Source organism: Myotis nattereri (genome assembly GCF_964212035.1).
Source record: "Myotis nattereri genome assembly, chromosome: 12".
Classification (NCBI taxonomy): domain Eukaryota; kingdom Metazoa; phylum Chordata; class Mammalia; order Chiroptera; family Vespertilionidae; genus Myotis; species Myotis nattereri.
In genome coordinates, this window is record NC_138087.1 from 59974121 (window position 1) to 59990635 (window position 16515).

Below are 16515 nucleotides of genomic sequence, written 5' to 3' on the forward strand. Positions count from 1 at the left end.
TTATCAGAGACGCAGGTCTTTGGGACAAGCATATTAGTTGTAAAAAGCATGAGGCAGACATTGCAATATACATAGCTTTAAATAATTAATATCACTATGTACAATACACTGCTATGTAATTATACCAAGTTTAGCCAATCCAAATTATCTCAAGCTGCTGACTTAGGGAAAATATATTTTCTGCACACCATTTATCATATCTGCCGATTTGGTCTAGGTGTAAGCATTTTGCTACACACTGTTCAGGTTGACAGTGCTCTGATTTCACAGAGTACAGTAGGGAAAATAATTGCTTATTTGTGATAACTGAAAAGACAACATGCAAGTGAACCTTAAAAATGAAGGGTACACTTTATAATTTTTTTTATTCATTAAGTTTTAGTTATTTTCTAAGGAGGATGGGCTTTTGCCAGCTACAGAAACCTTAGTCGTTAATTAGACTTTCAGATTCTGGGAAAGAGGGAAAAAACATACAAAGATGGAAAAAGTAATTTTGCAAAATTAACTATGTCAAGAGGTTTTATATCCTAGTTTCTTAACTGCAATGCAGAACAGATAGCCATAGATAAGCCTTGTTTTGTAGGATTTAAAAATAAGCAACTTAAAAAATTTACTACTGCCAGAACCGGTTTGGCTCAGTGGATAGAGCATCAGCCTGCAGACTCAAGGGTCCTGGCTTCGATTCTGGTCAAGGGCATGTACCTTGGTTGCGGGCACATCCCCAGTGGTGGGCGTGCAGGAGGCACCTGATCAATGTTTCTCTCTCATTTATGTTTCTGGCTCTCTATCCCTCTCCTTAACTCTCTGTAAAAAATCAGTGAAATATATTTAAAAAAAAAAAAAGAAATTTACTACTTGCCCAGCCAGGATGCTCAGTGGTTGAGCATCGACCTATGAACCAGAAGGTCATCGTTTCATTCCAGGGTGCGGGCTTGATCCCCAGTTGGGGGCATGGAAGGAGGCAGCTGATTCTCTCTCATCATTGATGTTTCTCTCTCTCTCCCTCTCCCTTCCTCTCTGAAATCAGTAAAGATATATTTTAAAAAATAAAATTAAAAAACATATTACTCCATTATTATTTCAGAATCATATTAATACAAAGTAAATATTTGTCTAAATATTGGCAAATTATTATACTTATATGTTAACAGAGTTGCAAATGACTTATTTTAACTGATATGCTAATATCAACAAAGCTTGAAATTGTTCATTTTGAGATAAAATATGTAAATGTTTCTAAAGGACAAATTTTCTTTAAGGATAAAAATTTTAAGGAAAAATTTCATTGTTAATAATTTAATGACTTTTTTACATTTAATTAAATACAATCTTACCCAGCAAGACTTTCACTTTGCCTATCAATAACAAAGTTGGTAAATAAATACAAGGTAAGTTGTCAACAGATAAACATTATGAATGCAGAATAACCCACATATTTCATTCTCTGCTCCATTTGAAAAAAAAGTTACATATAGAAAAACAAGCTAACAGATACATGAGACGAAATAAAACCATTAACCTAGGCTACAAGTATATATTCCAATAGAATAAGTAATATAAACCCTGCTACAAGTGCCTGATATTCCTTTTCATTACTCTTCTATAATGTTTCTGTTTGATCTGATTACAAAGAAGGAATTATAATTTAGTGCTGCAGGCATTCATTGCCAATGATATAAGAAAAAAAGAAAGAATATTTAGTAGCATCAATAATAATGATAACTTACATTTAAGAGTAAGTACATTGAAGTTTACAAAGCACTTTAAACATTGTGTTTTTAATTATCTAATTAATTTTTAATGAATGACCTTCTCCAAGAAAGCTTTTCCAACTAATCACACAGCACTGTTCTCTCCTTGTGTATTACGAAAGTAACATTTTAAAAAAAGAGTCTTTAAAAAAAAAGAAACAAATTCTTGGCTTTTGATCGGTTATCATTGGTGAAGCAATTATTTCCCCTACTGCACTCTTACGACTAAGCCAAACAAGATGTAAGATGAATTAATAAAAACGTAAGAATTATATAAAAATGAAACCACCAAGATCTAATACATTAAAAAGACATTATTTCTTTGGCTTTTATTTAAGACATACATTTCCATATAAATAGAATCAAAGGAAGAATATACATCTATTATTAGCCATGAGTATATGAATAAAAAGGGACTTTATGCCAGTTAATAATAGCAAATAAAATTGAAGACAAATAATGGACTAAGACAGAATACCTACAATAGATGCAGAGACAAGGGGTTAACAATTTATAGTATAAGCTTTTACTTTGTTTTATGTTTTAATCTATGCCCTATTTTGTCCTCAAAATGGGGTTTGGTGGCCTTAATAGTCAACAACAATAAACTAATGCTCTAGGCAGTGTCAATGTGTTGGACATGAATAGAAAATATAAATAATAGAAATGACCCATGCCCTGGCCTTGTAGCTCACTTGGTTGGAGTGTCATCGCATACACACACAATAAGGTGGCAGGTTTGATTCCCTCTGGATGTATATGGGAGGCAACCAATCAATGTTTCTATCACATTGATGTATCTCTCTCTCTCTCTCTCTCTCTCTCTCTCTCGGCCTCGTATCTCCTCTCTTTCTAAAAAACAATGAAAATATATACTTTGGTGAGGATTAAAAAAAAGAAAAGAAATGATTGGTAATAAATTTTAAAATCACAAAAATAATTAAATGCATGCAAATAAATCACTAATGATATATAGATTTCTACCATGATGAAAAAATACTCATTAAAGCATTATTTTAACAGCAAAATATGGGATAAATCAAAATGCTCTTACAAGGACATTATTAGTTTAAAAATTGTGAAATAAATCAGATTTGAAATGTTTTAGTAACATGACATTGAAATGACATAGTTAAGTGAGCATAGTCCTCTATAAAATGATATAAGTAGCACACTATATGTATATTCATATATATGTAGTAATTTTAATATGCAGCACCTCATATAAATACATATATATCAAATACCAAAAATAAATAAAATCATAAACTTCTGTACTAAATTTAAAAGATTTCACTCGGAGAATCAGATGTTCATTCTAAAAATATTTATTTTTAGCGTAAATTTTAGACAGTTTCTATAACTAAAGAGGAAAATAAAATGTATTGATCTTAATTGCAAATGTATAAAATAATTTTAATAAGAATTCTGATTATTATAACTCTATTAAAAGTTTTTATCACTATTTGGTATTAAATAAACAGAACAAATTTGGAACAAATTTGCCATAAGATAAACAATTATCCTTTTGAAACACAGAGCAGAACCTCAAATCTAAGGGTAGCTTTTTCTCATGCTTTATGTTAATCTTAAAACAGGAAATGCAGATAAAATGCTAAGCAGACTGCTCTATTGGGAAATTGACAAGGTGAATGGAAGAGCAGATCAGAGCGTTTAATTTATACATCTGCAGCTGCTTTCAATGTTTTCAAACAGGTACGCATTTAAATGTTGGACAGAACTGGCTGATTACACTAGTACACACACACCTTTTTGTTGTTGTTAAATGGAATAGCTATAGGGTATTTGTATTTTAGAGCAAGGATGTCACCTTCAAAGATATTCTTAGAAAACTATATTTATTTTTCTTGTACCAAACTATAACAGCAAGATGCTGCCACAATTTAAAAGGCATAATTTGAATACAATTCCACAAATAAGCCCAACATGAGCCTCTTACAATTTTTTTTTTCTTAGTTGCAGCACTAAATTCGCTGAGCTTAACTCTTTCCTCAAACTCTCATTCAGAAATGGATTACCCAGTGTATGAGGTTTTCCAGCTGTTTGACTTCTTTCTTCTTACGGTTTTGCTTGCATTTCAGATTGGTCAATAGCTATGCTGTTGCCCTTAAAATGGAGCTCAAATAAAGCATAAATTCTGAGGTCCAAATAGATCTTATTGCAAATGTTAACTAGGTCACATATTAGATGTAAAACCTTCAACAGATAATTGTGTGGAGCTATATTTGCAAAAGTGCAGTGGTTAGGAGATAAAAATAGTGACTATTTATTGAGTAATTTCTAAGTGTGGACACTCCTCTTAGTATCCTGCATTAATAATTCATTTAGTGTTCACAACAAATAATAGTGTCCTCTTTTTAGAGATGAGGACAGTGATGCACAGAGAGAGGTCAATGCATCACCAAAGGTCAGAATTGTATGTGTTAGTCATTCTTTAAAGTTAGGAAGTCTGAATGAGAACATGATTTCTTTACCACTTAATCCCTTTAACTAATACTAGTATTTGCACAGCTACATCATTTTTTTTTAATTTAAGAAGATATCATTTGATTAGTTACATTTTGCTGATTCTTTCCTTTAAAAATTGGGCTATGGCCCTACAGAAGTAAATGGAAGCAAAACATCAACTTTTCTATTTTTAATTTATTTTCAAAATTCTAGAAAACCTATATTGATATTATCAGGAAAAATTCTTTAACTATTCCAATGCAGAGCACATACAGACCTCTATCCAGCTCTTAAATTGATAAACAGGATATTAAATGCTATAGGGTATAGGATTTCTGAATACTCAAGGAATAAATCATAGATATTTTCACATTTTTCTGTTTTGCATTCTGGTATTCTTTAACCTTCATAACAAAATATTTTAATGTATACATTTTAATTGATTAATGATTTTACAGATATAAATATTCACCAGGTAAATTTACATTACCAAATATTATTGCATTAGCCTTAGGCTAAGAATTAAAGATACTGTAACTTAAGTGTACATGGTAAATTATTCAATACATTAGAGCAAATAATCTATAATAATAAAAGCATAATATGCTAATTAGACCGGACATCCTTCCGGACGACCTTCAGGATGAAACCTGGCTGCAAGGGAAGCCGGTTTCCAGGTACCTGCCAGCGGCCAGAGGGAGCCCAGGTCCCGGGTGCCAGAGGGAAGCTGATGCTGGCAGCCAGGGGAAGGAAGGCCTACTCTTACATGTATTTCATGTACTGGGCCTCTAGTAAAAACATAAAATAGATGGAGCAAATAAAATAATTTTAAGGAAAGTGGTAAACTTACTCTATTCATATTTATACTACTTAATATGTTCCTGATCATTTAACTTATAAATTCAGAAACTAGTGTTTTTAACATAGGCGAGTTTGATATTTAAAGACAAGTCTGGGTGGTGAATACACAATGCAATATACATATGACATATTATATAATTTTATTAACAATGTCAGCCCTATAAATTTATTAAAATTAAAAAAAAGAAATTGTGTTTGAAATGTCTTAAATCATAGAATTATTTTCTAATGGAAAGGTCATCCATGATTTATTATTGGATGAATCTAAATTTTAACATACTCAATTTGTTTATAAGAAGACAAAAGGAAACAGGAAAATAGGTCTCAGGCAATTTTTTTAAAGGTCACCCTTATACCCAGTTATTGTTAGATAAGAATAATTTTTAGGAAAAATGCTTTAGGTTTTACTGGTTGTGTTTATAGCACTAGGTGTCATTTATACATTACTACAAATCAAATCATATTGAGACATGTTGATAAGATGGACAAACTCAATGTAAGGTGCCATCCTCAGCCTTTGTAGTAGCAAGATGCCTCCCAGTAACTCCAAGATCTACATGATTCCTTGACCTTAGAATCAGAGTTACTCCAAAAGTTCCCTCAAAAGAACAGAGATTATTTCCCCCAGATTTCATTTAAGACTGTACCTCTCTAAGGTAAAGCCTTGCTGCTGACCACACTCTAACCATAGCCAAGCTGTTTACAATCAGAAACTTATATCTATATTATCATTCAGGCAGGATAAAAAAGTGCTATTGCCATGACTGGTTTGGCTCAGTGGATAGAGAGTCAGCCTGAGGACTGAAGGGTCCCAGGTTCAATTCTGGTCAAGGGCACATGCCTGGGTTGTGGGCTCGAATCCCAGTGGGGGCATGCAGGAGGCAGCCAACCAATGATTCTCTCTCATCATTGATGTTTCTATCTCTCTCTCCCTCTTCCTTACTCTCTGAAATCAATAAAAGTACATTTTTTTAAAAAAAAGAAAAGAAAAACAAGTACTATTAGGTAACAAATTATCAGGTAGAATTCTGTACCAACCAACTGATAGTTTTTCTACCCATTTGTCCATATTCAGAATGGATTTAAAATAACCAGTTAAACAAAAATCTCTCTCTCTCTCTCTCTCTCTCTCTCTCTCTCTCTCTCTCACACACACACACACACACACACACACACACACACACACACACACCTGCTCCTTCTTTTTTTAAAAATATATTTTATTGATTTTTTACAGAGAGGAAGGAAGAGTGATAGAGAGTTAGAAACATCGATCAGCTGCCTCCTGCACACCCCCTATTGGGATGTGCCCGCAACCAAGGTACATGCCCTTGATCAGAATCGAACCTGGGACCCTTCAGTCCACAGGCCGACGCACTATCCACTGAGCCAAACCGGATAGGGCTGCTCCTTCTTTTTTATTCTCTTTTTCATTCTCCGTTTGTTTTTTTTTCTCCCCGGACCCCTCCTCCTTTTTCCTTCTCTTTTTTCTTTCTCTCCATTACCCTCTTCATCTCCTCCCCTCCTCCTATTTCTTTCTCAGCATTTTAATATTGAATTATGTAGTCTTCTTCATACAAAGTAACCCCCAATGTCCTTTATATAGTTTTTAAGGACTTATATGCTCTGATTTCCCTATTACCGTTTTAATCTCAAGTCTCAACAGGTTCATACTAACATAAGAGTGAAGGAAGTGGTCTGCCCTGAGTAGAGGAAATTTTTATCACTGATATTGTGTATAATCAACCGGCACATAATGACAATTAAAACTACTTTTGTTCAGTTTTATTATAATTTATATATTTTATACAGAAAATACACGTCCTTCTGCTTTCCTGGAGGACTGTTCATCTGTCATAGACTCCCTGGTGTCCCATTAACTCATTTTAGTCTCTTTCCTCCACTCTCTACATTGATCTGATCTGTTGATTAAATTCACTTAGCAAGTATGTGAATCAGGGCCTTTGCAGTTGCTGTTCTCACAGGCTGGAATACCAAGTATCTGTCTGAGTGGCCAGCTTCCTCATCTATGTCAGTCATTAACTCATAAATCACTTTGTCTATGTGGTCTTTCCTGACTACTCTTCACTAAGTACAATTACACTGTCACCAGCACAACCCACAGTCTTTCATTTCTTAGCACATTTTACTATATGAAATGTATTTTCACTTATTATTTATGTTTATTACTTATCTCTCTCATAAGAATCAAAGTTTCCTAAGTGTAAGCATTTCTCACTTGGTGCTTTAATGTTGTAAATCCAGCAAAGAGAGCAGTGCCATGCTCACACTGGACATTTAATAAACTCTTATTCAGTGAAGGAATGAAGTCATTGGTTCTTACCTACTTAATAGATTGAAATGCCATTATCTTCCTAGCCAGAGAACATATGAAAATATGTGTGACTAAACACTATTAGCACTTGAAACAAAGTGAAATGATAAACCTTCATCTTATCAATGATCAAACTGAGCAACATATACCATTGCAAATGTATTAGTAAAGAAAAACAAAACAGGTCTTTTTATATTATCAGTGACAATAATAAATGGTACATTATTTGAATACATGTAAAACCAGTTTTAAGAAGGCCAAAAGTATGACTCAACACTTAATAATACCCCTTTTCAAAGTGAAAGAAAATACCCATGAATACAATATTTATTTTAGTAAACTCAGACATATATGTTTTGTGTATATATGTGCACTGGGAGTCATGAAGGTATTTACTTCTTAAGAGACCCTTCAGAGTTACTCTATTCATATTTTAGTATATTTCTGCACACTAATTATGAAGGACACTATAGGTTCCTATGAAAAATAGATGCTGCACAATAAACATTTTTTTAAAAAAGAGTAATATGATTAACTACAAAGGACTCTATGGCTGACTAAATTAGACCACTGAGGAACCAACTATTTGCTTCACTTTCAAAATGAGAGCCTGTGAGTGATGATATCAAGGGAAAATTATACATTTGGAATATTGCAGTATATTACTTGTCTAGTTGCAATATCCTAGCCACCTACTAAGATTTGATTTAGATATGCCTTTGAATCTTTCAAACTGTCTGAGAAGTGCATATCATGTTGGGATGTTTCCCCACATTATCAATGTATGTAAAATTTCAGTCACTTGATAGTGTTTTCCAAGAATGCTGCTTTTGTTTTTCTGGGAAATTATTAAAGTATTTTTAAACATGGAGTAAACTTCCTAAGTAATTTATTTATAGACTCAAATAAAACATGTGAATAAGAAAGCTTATGGGAACTAGAAAGGTTGTGTGAAAATCATCATTCTAGAAATAAGAACAAAAAATGCAGTGTCAACCAGACAAGCATTAAATAAAGTAGGCATTAATATGTATTAATTCCAGTGAATAGCTCTCCTTCCAATTAAATACCCTCTGCCTAATAGATATTTGACAATAGTAGAGGTTCATGATCTATGAATTCGTTTGCACACACTAAATCTAAGCTTAACTCAGTAAAGCACCATGGAGTAGAAGAGTAATATACTATAAATTAATGCAAAAGCAATCTAACTCATATCTATAACTATCACTATATAGTAATATTAATTTCATAATTATAAATGTGCCCACATACCATCATTAAGGCCAAGGAATGAGATCAGCCCCCTTAAGTCTCCAACTAATTTTAGATGGCCCTTTTTCAATTATAATACTGAAATGTCATTAACTTGGACTTAATTTTGCAAAAAAATTCACTTAGAAGCAAATGTTTGACTCAAATTTAATAGATGAATTGATGAATGAAATAATTCATAGTCAAATAACACTGTCTTAGCCATTTGGGCTGCTATAACAAACATACCATAGACTGGGGCTTATAAACAACAGAATTTATTTCTCACAGTTTTAGAGATGGAAGTCCAAGATCAAAGCATCAGTGTGGACTCATCTGGGTTGCAGACTTCTCTTCCTATCCTCAAATGACAGAAGGGACCAGCTAGCTCGCTGGGGTCTCTTGTAAGAGCACTAATTCCAATCTGGAGGTCTGTGCTGTCATGATCTAATCACCTCCCAATACCATCATCTTTGGGAGTTAGCATTTCAACATATTAATTTTAAGGAAACACATTCAGACCACAGCAATACTCTTTCAATTTTCTTTACAGAACACCTTTTTCTTATCCTATAACATAATGTCACCAGTGAGCTTATTAGAGAAGACTCATCCTCTTTTTCTATTGAAGAAATGGTGGCTTGGAAATGTATCTCAAAAATATCTCCCAGATATGTAAAGGTCTTTTACTGTTAACATTTTAAATTAGTATTATTATGGTGATATTTCATGACCTCTGCTTTCCTCTATATTGACAACATTATTAATTCCACCATTAACATAATACATAACCTTTTAAATTGTTTCAAATTATTTCTAGTCTAAAACATTATCTTGGTAGGAAAGCCTGGTGTTGCTGTTCAAGTTCCTATTAAACTACTTGAAAATAAGAAACAAATTAAAATTGATAACTCCAAAAGGGAAGTCTGAAAACCGTCATATTGCCTGAATATGAGAGGTGTTTCCAGTAATTATAAGGCAGTGGTATTGAGTCAGAATTCTTCTCAGTGATGAACACTGGTTTTACCACCTTGAAAAAACAAGTTTCCTAGATTGAATGAAAAAAGGGTGCTGCTTCATCTTTCTGTCTCTACCTGATATCTGGTTCAGGCATTTGGAGTCTGTATCAAAGAGATAACAGGGCAAAAAGCCATTGATTCCACCACTATTGATTCTTCCGATGGCTAGTGCTTTGTAACTGCACCCCAATAAGTACCTCTCTTTCTACATGAATTAACTGCCTGAAGTTGTTAGGAAACTGGACAGAAAGTGAATTAAAGGGCCTAAGGGAGCCAAGTGGATTGTAAATTGCTCATGCACAGTGACAGGTAGTTCTAAGAGGTATCTCACGTAGGTAGAGTTGAAATTAGGAATAGGCCTGCAGCCTTGCATGCAGATGAAAACCTTCCAAGTGTCAGTCATACTTTCTATAAAGAGTATTTATTTGGTTTTAATAATTATTTTTAAATCATACTTACTTTCCTGTAAGACATGTCTCAAAGTGCTGGTTCCCAGAAGAGAGAAGCTTTTAAGAAACCCACGGCATTCCCTTCCCTCAGCACAGAGCAAAGTATGGTGAATCACCCATCTATTTCTTTCAAGTACTTAACATGCACAGAAATTCATTGTTTCTACCTGAAAATGATAGGTTCCACATTCCAGCACAGTGTTTGGCCCTTATGTAGGAGGAGCAAAATGTGTGAGTGTTGAAAGCTGGTAGCACATTTCTGGAAGGGAAGGAAGGCAAACCATGAGACATGGGGTGAGTATGCCCTGGAGCCAAGGAAAAACAATCGCCATTCTCAGCAAGATAAAATGAGGGATTTGGTTTCGTGGTGAAACGGGTAAAGAAGAATTGAAAAGGAGAGAAAAGGGAAGCATGAAACAATCCAGTGAGTTTCAAGCTACAGAAGTTTATGTATTAAGAGGCCTCAGTGACCAAAAGCTCTTCATGAAACAGGGTTGCTAGTATTTAATTTTAAGGTGTTTATATTGCTACGATATCACATTCACCTTCTCATCTTTTCCCAAATCCTCAATACCATATAATAAACAACTGCATCTTTTCTGTGAAAGGTGTGTGGGCAGGAGGAGGAGTAGGCATATTTGTGTGATGTATTGTTTTGCTTTATTTTTCCTCAAAAAAAGGGCTTGGTCGGATCATTTTCAAGTCCATATTGATATTATGCAGGTCAGATATTACATATATAGAATGGCAGGAAATGATGTTAATAAAGTAAGTAAATGAACCATGAAATATGAATCATTTTACCATCCTCTAAGACACTTCAATATACTTGGAGACAATTCCAAAATTTTAAAACTTAGAAATTTCCATTTAAGTCAATCATGTCTAGAAATGAAGTGGGAAGAGGGATCTAGGATCCAGGTAGCATTTGAATTTCAATGAATAAATTGATAAACATGTATAGCATCCAAGAAACCAGTGAAATCATGTAGACCACTCCCTCATTTTAACATAGAAAGAGAAGCAAAAGGAGGCGAAATGATCTGATCTAATACACCAACAAGAAGAAAGCAACATCAAAAATATAACCCAGAATCTCTGTTTTATAGTATTGACAAGAACAGAGTTATTTGTAATATTCCATGATTCAAATCCTTCTGATTTAATAAGGCTACACATTCTGAAGTTTTTTTAGATAAGAAATACTCTTCATACTTCCTATATAAATGCATTTCAATGTACTGATTTGAAAGTAAGGTCACATTTCAAAAATCATGCTCACAGTCCAGTATTTTTACTACTCATTGAACTTGGCTTATATGATACATGCTTAATTAGCATTTTAACTTGGATAGAAATGTTCTTCATTGGGTCTCTTAATATTAATAGATATATTTGACCTATATTGTTAAATAAAATATATAAAACCAAAATAGCTTTCCTAATCTATTGCTTCTTACGTTCTAACTTAATGCCTTCCTTAGGCAAAAAAGTTATAAGTAGGTAAAAAAAGGGAAGTTCTATTATTGGAAATGCTGAAATATAGATAGGACTATGTTTGATTCTTTTAGAATTACGCATTTTATATTGTCTACTTCTATTCTTTTTCTAAGCATTAGAATCAGAGATACTAAGAATAGTAGTTACAGCATTTCCATGAGTAAATGGACCAGGTTTCTATAAATAATGCAATTTAAAATAACTAGCTACCACATCCTTGACATGTAAAATCCTTCCCTGTTATGAGTTCCACAGATACAAAATGTATGTGCAAAATACAATCACCACCATGCATTACCACTACAGATCTTTATTCTCTTTCAATTGCCTGCTTCCAGCTAACACTAGGAAGTTTGCAGTGTTTTGTTATTTATGTTTCCAATCTTCACAAATATTACAGAATATTAAGACTATTTTCCCTGTAGAAAAAAATATGGTATCTATTTCTGAAATTATTATACAGCCATTTGAGTACTTATGATACATTGAAAATTAAGATAAGAGTAGTGGATATAACTGTGTCCATATTCCAAATTTAAAATAATAAATTTAGGTATTTATAGAAGATAAATATTTTAAATATATTTACTGGAAACTAAAGCCTCAGAGAAAAGAGGCCAGATATCTTAACTTTTTCTCATTTGCTTTTCTTCTACGGCTTCCAACCATTTTCTTTATACTTCCAATCTGTATTAAGATTGTAATTTATCCATAATTCTGACTAATTTGAGTTCCACATTTCTCCTGTAAAGTAATAATTTAAACGCTAAATTCTTACAATACTTATGTGTTTCTATGTGCCTTTATTGGTAATATCTAATCTGATAATTATTATAACATATGCAGGTATGATATTGTGATTCATAATAATGTATTTGGTCTTTGCCCTAGTTTCTGACTCTGAGCTCCTAAAACCCCCGTAATTTCCTAAGTAATGAGAGAGATAAAGGTGTATACTTTATGTTAAGGTAGCGACTTTTGAACTGCTCCTAAGATAAGAGCTGGTTTCCAGAAAAACCAACCAAACCATTAGATGGTTGGAACTTCAATCCCACCCTACTCCCACCTCTAGGGAGGGAAGAGGAGCTGGAGGTTAAATCAACAGTCAGTGTTTGGATCAATCACATCTATGTAATGAAGCCGCCATAAAACTGCAAAAGGTCTGGTTCTGGAGTGTACAGGTTGGTGAACATGTGGAGATTTGGGGAGAGTGGTGTGTGTGGAAAGGGCATGGAAGCTCTGTGCCCCTTCCCTCGTACCTTGCCCTATGCATCTCTTCCATCTGGCTGTTCCCGAGTTATATTCTTTTATAACAATCCTGTAACCTAGTAAGTAAAAGGTTTCTCTGAGATCCATGAGCCACGCTGGCAAATTAATCAAACCCAAAAAGGTGGTCATGGAAACTTTCGATTTGTTACCAGACCTGGACTGGCATCTGACATCCAAGAAGGGGGTCATGGGAAACTCCAGTCTATAGCAAGTCAGTCAGCGTCACCCAGTAACAACCTGAGTTTGTGACTGGTGTCTAAACTGGGAGGAGAAGGGGCTGGCAGTCTTGTAGGACTGTGCCCTGAACCTTTGGGATCTGATGCTATCTCCCAAGTAGATAGTGTCAGAATTGAGTTGAACTGTAGGACACTCAGCTGGTGTCTGGACAACTGCCTGCTGGTGTGGAGGACCTACCCCTGCCCCAGCACACACACTGGAACTGGTCCCAGGAACTCAAAAGAGCAGGACACTCTATTTCATAAATAAGGAATTCATTTTCTGAGTTTGTCAGTAAAATTTTCAAGGTCATACAGTCACAGAGAGAAATTTCTGTGCCTCTAAATCGGGGTGCCAAGGGTCATCTGAATGAATATAACATCATTCGAGGGCCATAAAAATTGTCAACTTAAAAATTAGCCTGCTATATTTGGTCAAACATTTAATTAAAGCACCCCTAATGCCTTGTCAGGGCCAGACCAAAGGATTTTGTGGGCCTTATATGGCCCACTGGCGGACGTTCCTCACCCCTGTTAAACCATCAAATCCTAACCAGTTTTCCCAGCTTCTGCAGGTTCCTGAAAGAAGCACGTGGGAGAGACTCGGGAGAAAGGATCATTTTATTTCCATGGAGCTTTTGGGAAATCATAACCTTGGTATACTGGGCTGGACCTTATCTGAGCACAATATTTGATTTTAAGGTTCATCTTGACAAAAGTAGGATAAACACTGCATCCTTCTACCCTGAGGCCATAGTAGAGTTTAAAGGCAAGTTTTCTGAAGGCAGAAGATCTGTGTTAATATCTCACCACAAGCGCTTTCTGGCTCTATGCCCTTGACCTTGTTATTACCTTCTCTGTTTGCTATACAAGGATTTGATGCGAAGGTTTAAGAAAATATGGCTTGAGAAGTGCCTACTGTGGTGCAAGGCATAGAATAAGCATTCAATAATAGTTTGTATTATTATCATTAAGCTCTTAGTATTTGGATGGTGGAGTAGAAGTATAAAAAGACAAACCTAAAAAAAGGCCAAAATACAGATGAAATAACGTACCATTCTCCAGCCATTTTTAGTACAGGTCTACTTTTAAGCAGCCTAAAACAGTCCTACCACACCAGATGGGAGAACTCTTTGACCCACTTGATAGAGCTGGCTTGCTCAAATACAGTTTATGGGCCTGTACCCAAATCACCCAGAATGTTTATTATAAACACCAGAGGCCTGATGCACGAAATTTTTGCAAGAGTAGGTTTTCCTTCCCCGGGGAAGCCAGCACTGGCTTCCCTCTGGCACCCAGGACCTGGGCTTTCCTCACAGCCCTGTCTTCTTCCAGAAAGATGTCCAGTCTAATTAGTATATTATGCTTTTGTTATTATAGACTAGAGGCCTGGTGCACAAAAATTTGTGCAATTGGGGGGGGGGGGGAGGTCCCTCAGTCCAACCTGCCCCCTCTCACAGTCCGGGAGGCAGGCCTAAGCCTCAGTCTGGCTTCCCTCTGCAAGAGACGACCAGGCCTATCAGGGCAAGGCACTGCCCCCATTACCCCGCCGCTGCTGCCACTGCCAGCCACAGCTGCCTGGCCTTGGCCCTCACAGCCACCGTGGCTTTGTCCAGAAGGACATCCAGAAGGATGTCCGGAAGGACGTTTGGCTGTCCGTTCTAATTAGCATATTACACTTTTATTATTATAGATTAGGTAGCATGCATAATGTTACCAATGTAACAAATGTAAAAGTTCAGATTAGATAAGGACCACCTCAGATTTTCTATCTAAATGAATTTGAATGTATATTTTTCAATTGAATTTTTCAATTCAAATATATATTTGAAACTTATTTATGTCTTAAATCTCAATTTCAAACTTGGAAAAAATGACAATACAAACTTTCTCTCATACACAAATAAACTAAATCATTTTTATTAGGGTTAATCTCAGTCACATCAGTTACAGTATTGATGTCTTACTTATTTACCGTATGACTCTAAATTACTCCCCCTCCCCACCTCACTTCTGCTCAGGCTAACTTCATATTCCAATAATAAAGTGCCATGGGGAAAGGACTGTCTGGTTCTAGTCTGTATTCTTCCACCAGGCTTGCATCAGATGAAATGCATGTCGTCAGTTTAGGCCATAACACTCACATATTCAACAACCTTTAGTGACTCCCAATTTTCCACACAAATATATCTAAGCACATTAGGAAGGCCCAGCACTGACCTGCTTTCTCCTAACTCCTCATTTTCTATATCTCCCTGCTTCAATTTCTGGGCTCCAGAAACACTGAAATCTTCTAAGCTGAAAACACTTACTTTTATTGAATTTGTATCTTTGTTGATTTCTCTCTTTCTCCGTGGAATATTTTTCTTGCCTCTTTAGCTGGCCCATCCTATTCATTTTTTTTATTATTATTAGTTAAGGTATTACAACTGTGTCCTCATACCCCCATTAGCCCCCAACTTCCCCCCCCCACCCCCCGCCCTGCACACTCATGCTCCCATCCCCCTGTTGTCCATTGGTTTGGCTTATATACATGTATACAAGTCCTTCGGTTGATCTCTTCCCCTTACCCAGGCCCTCCCCTACTTTCCTTCTGGGGATTGATAGCCTGATTGCTGTTTCTCAGTCTTTGGGTCTGTCCCTTTTCATCAGTCTATGTTGTTCTCTATAATCCACAAATGAGTGAGATCATGTGGTATTTATCTTTCTCTGACTGGCTTATTTCACTTAGCATAATGCTCTCCGGTTCCATCCATGCTGTTGCAAAAGGCAAGAGTTCCTTTTTTTTTACCTCAGCATAGTATTCCATTGTGTATATGTACCACAGTTTTCTAATCCATTCATCTGCTGATGGGCACTTAGGCTGTTTCCAAATCTTAGCTATGGTGAATTGTGCTGCTATGAACATAGGGGTGCATATATCCTTTCTGATTGGCGTTTCTGGTTTCTTGGGATATATTCCTAGTAGTGGGATCACTGGGTCAAATGGGAGTTCCATTTTTAGTTTTTTGAGGTAGCTCCATACTGTTCTCCACAGTGGCTGCACCAGTCTGCATTCCCACCAGCAGTGCAGAAGGGTTCCTTTTTCTCCACATCCTCTCCAACACTTGTTGTTTGTTGATTTGTTGATGATAGCCATTCTGACAGGTATGAGATAATAACGCATTGTCATTTTGATTTGCATCTCTCGGATGATTAGTGACTTTGAGCATGTTTTCATATGTCTCTCGGCCTTCTGTATGTCCTCTTTCGAAAAGTGTCTATCTAGGTCCGTTGCCCATTTTTTTATTGGATTGTTTATCTTCCTTTTGTTAAGTTTCATGAGATCCCTGTAAATGTTGGAAATTAAACCCTTATCGGTGGTATCATTGGCAAATATGTTCTCCCATGTAG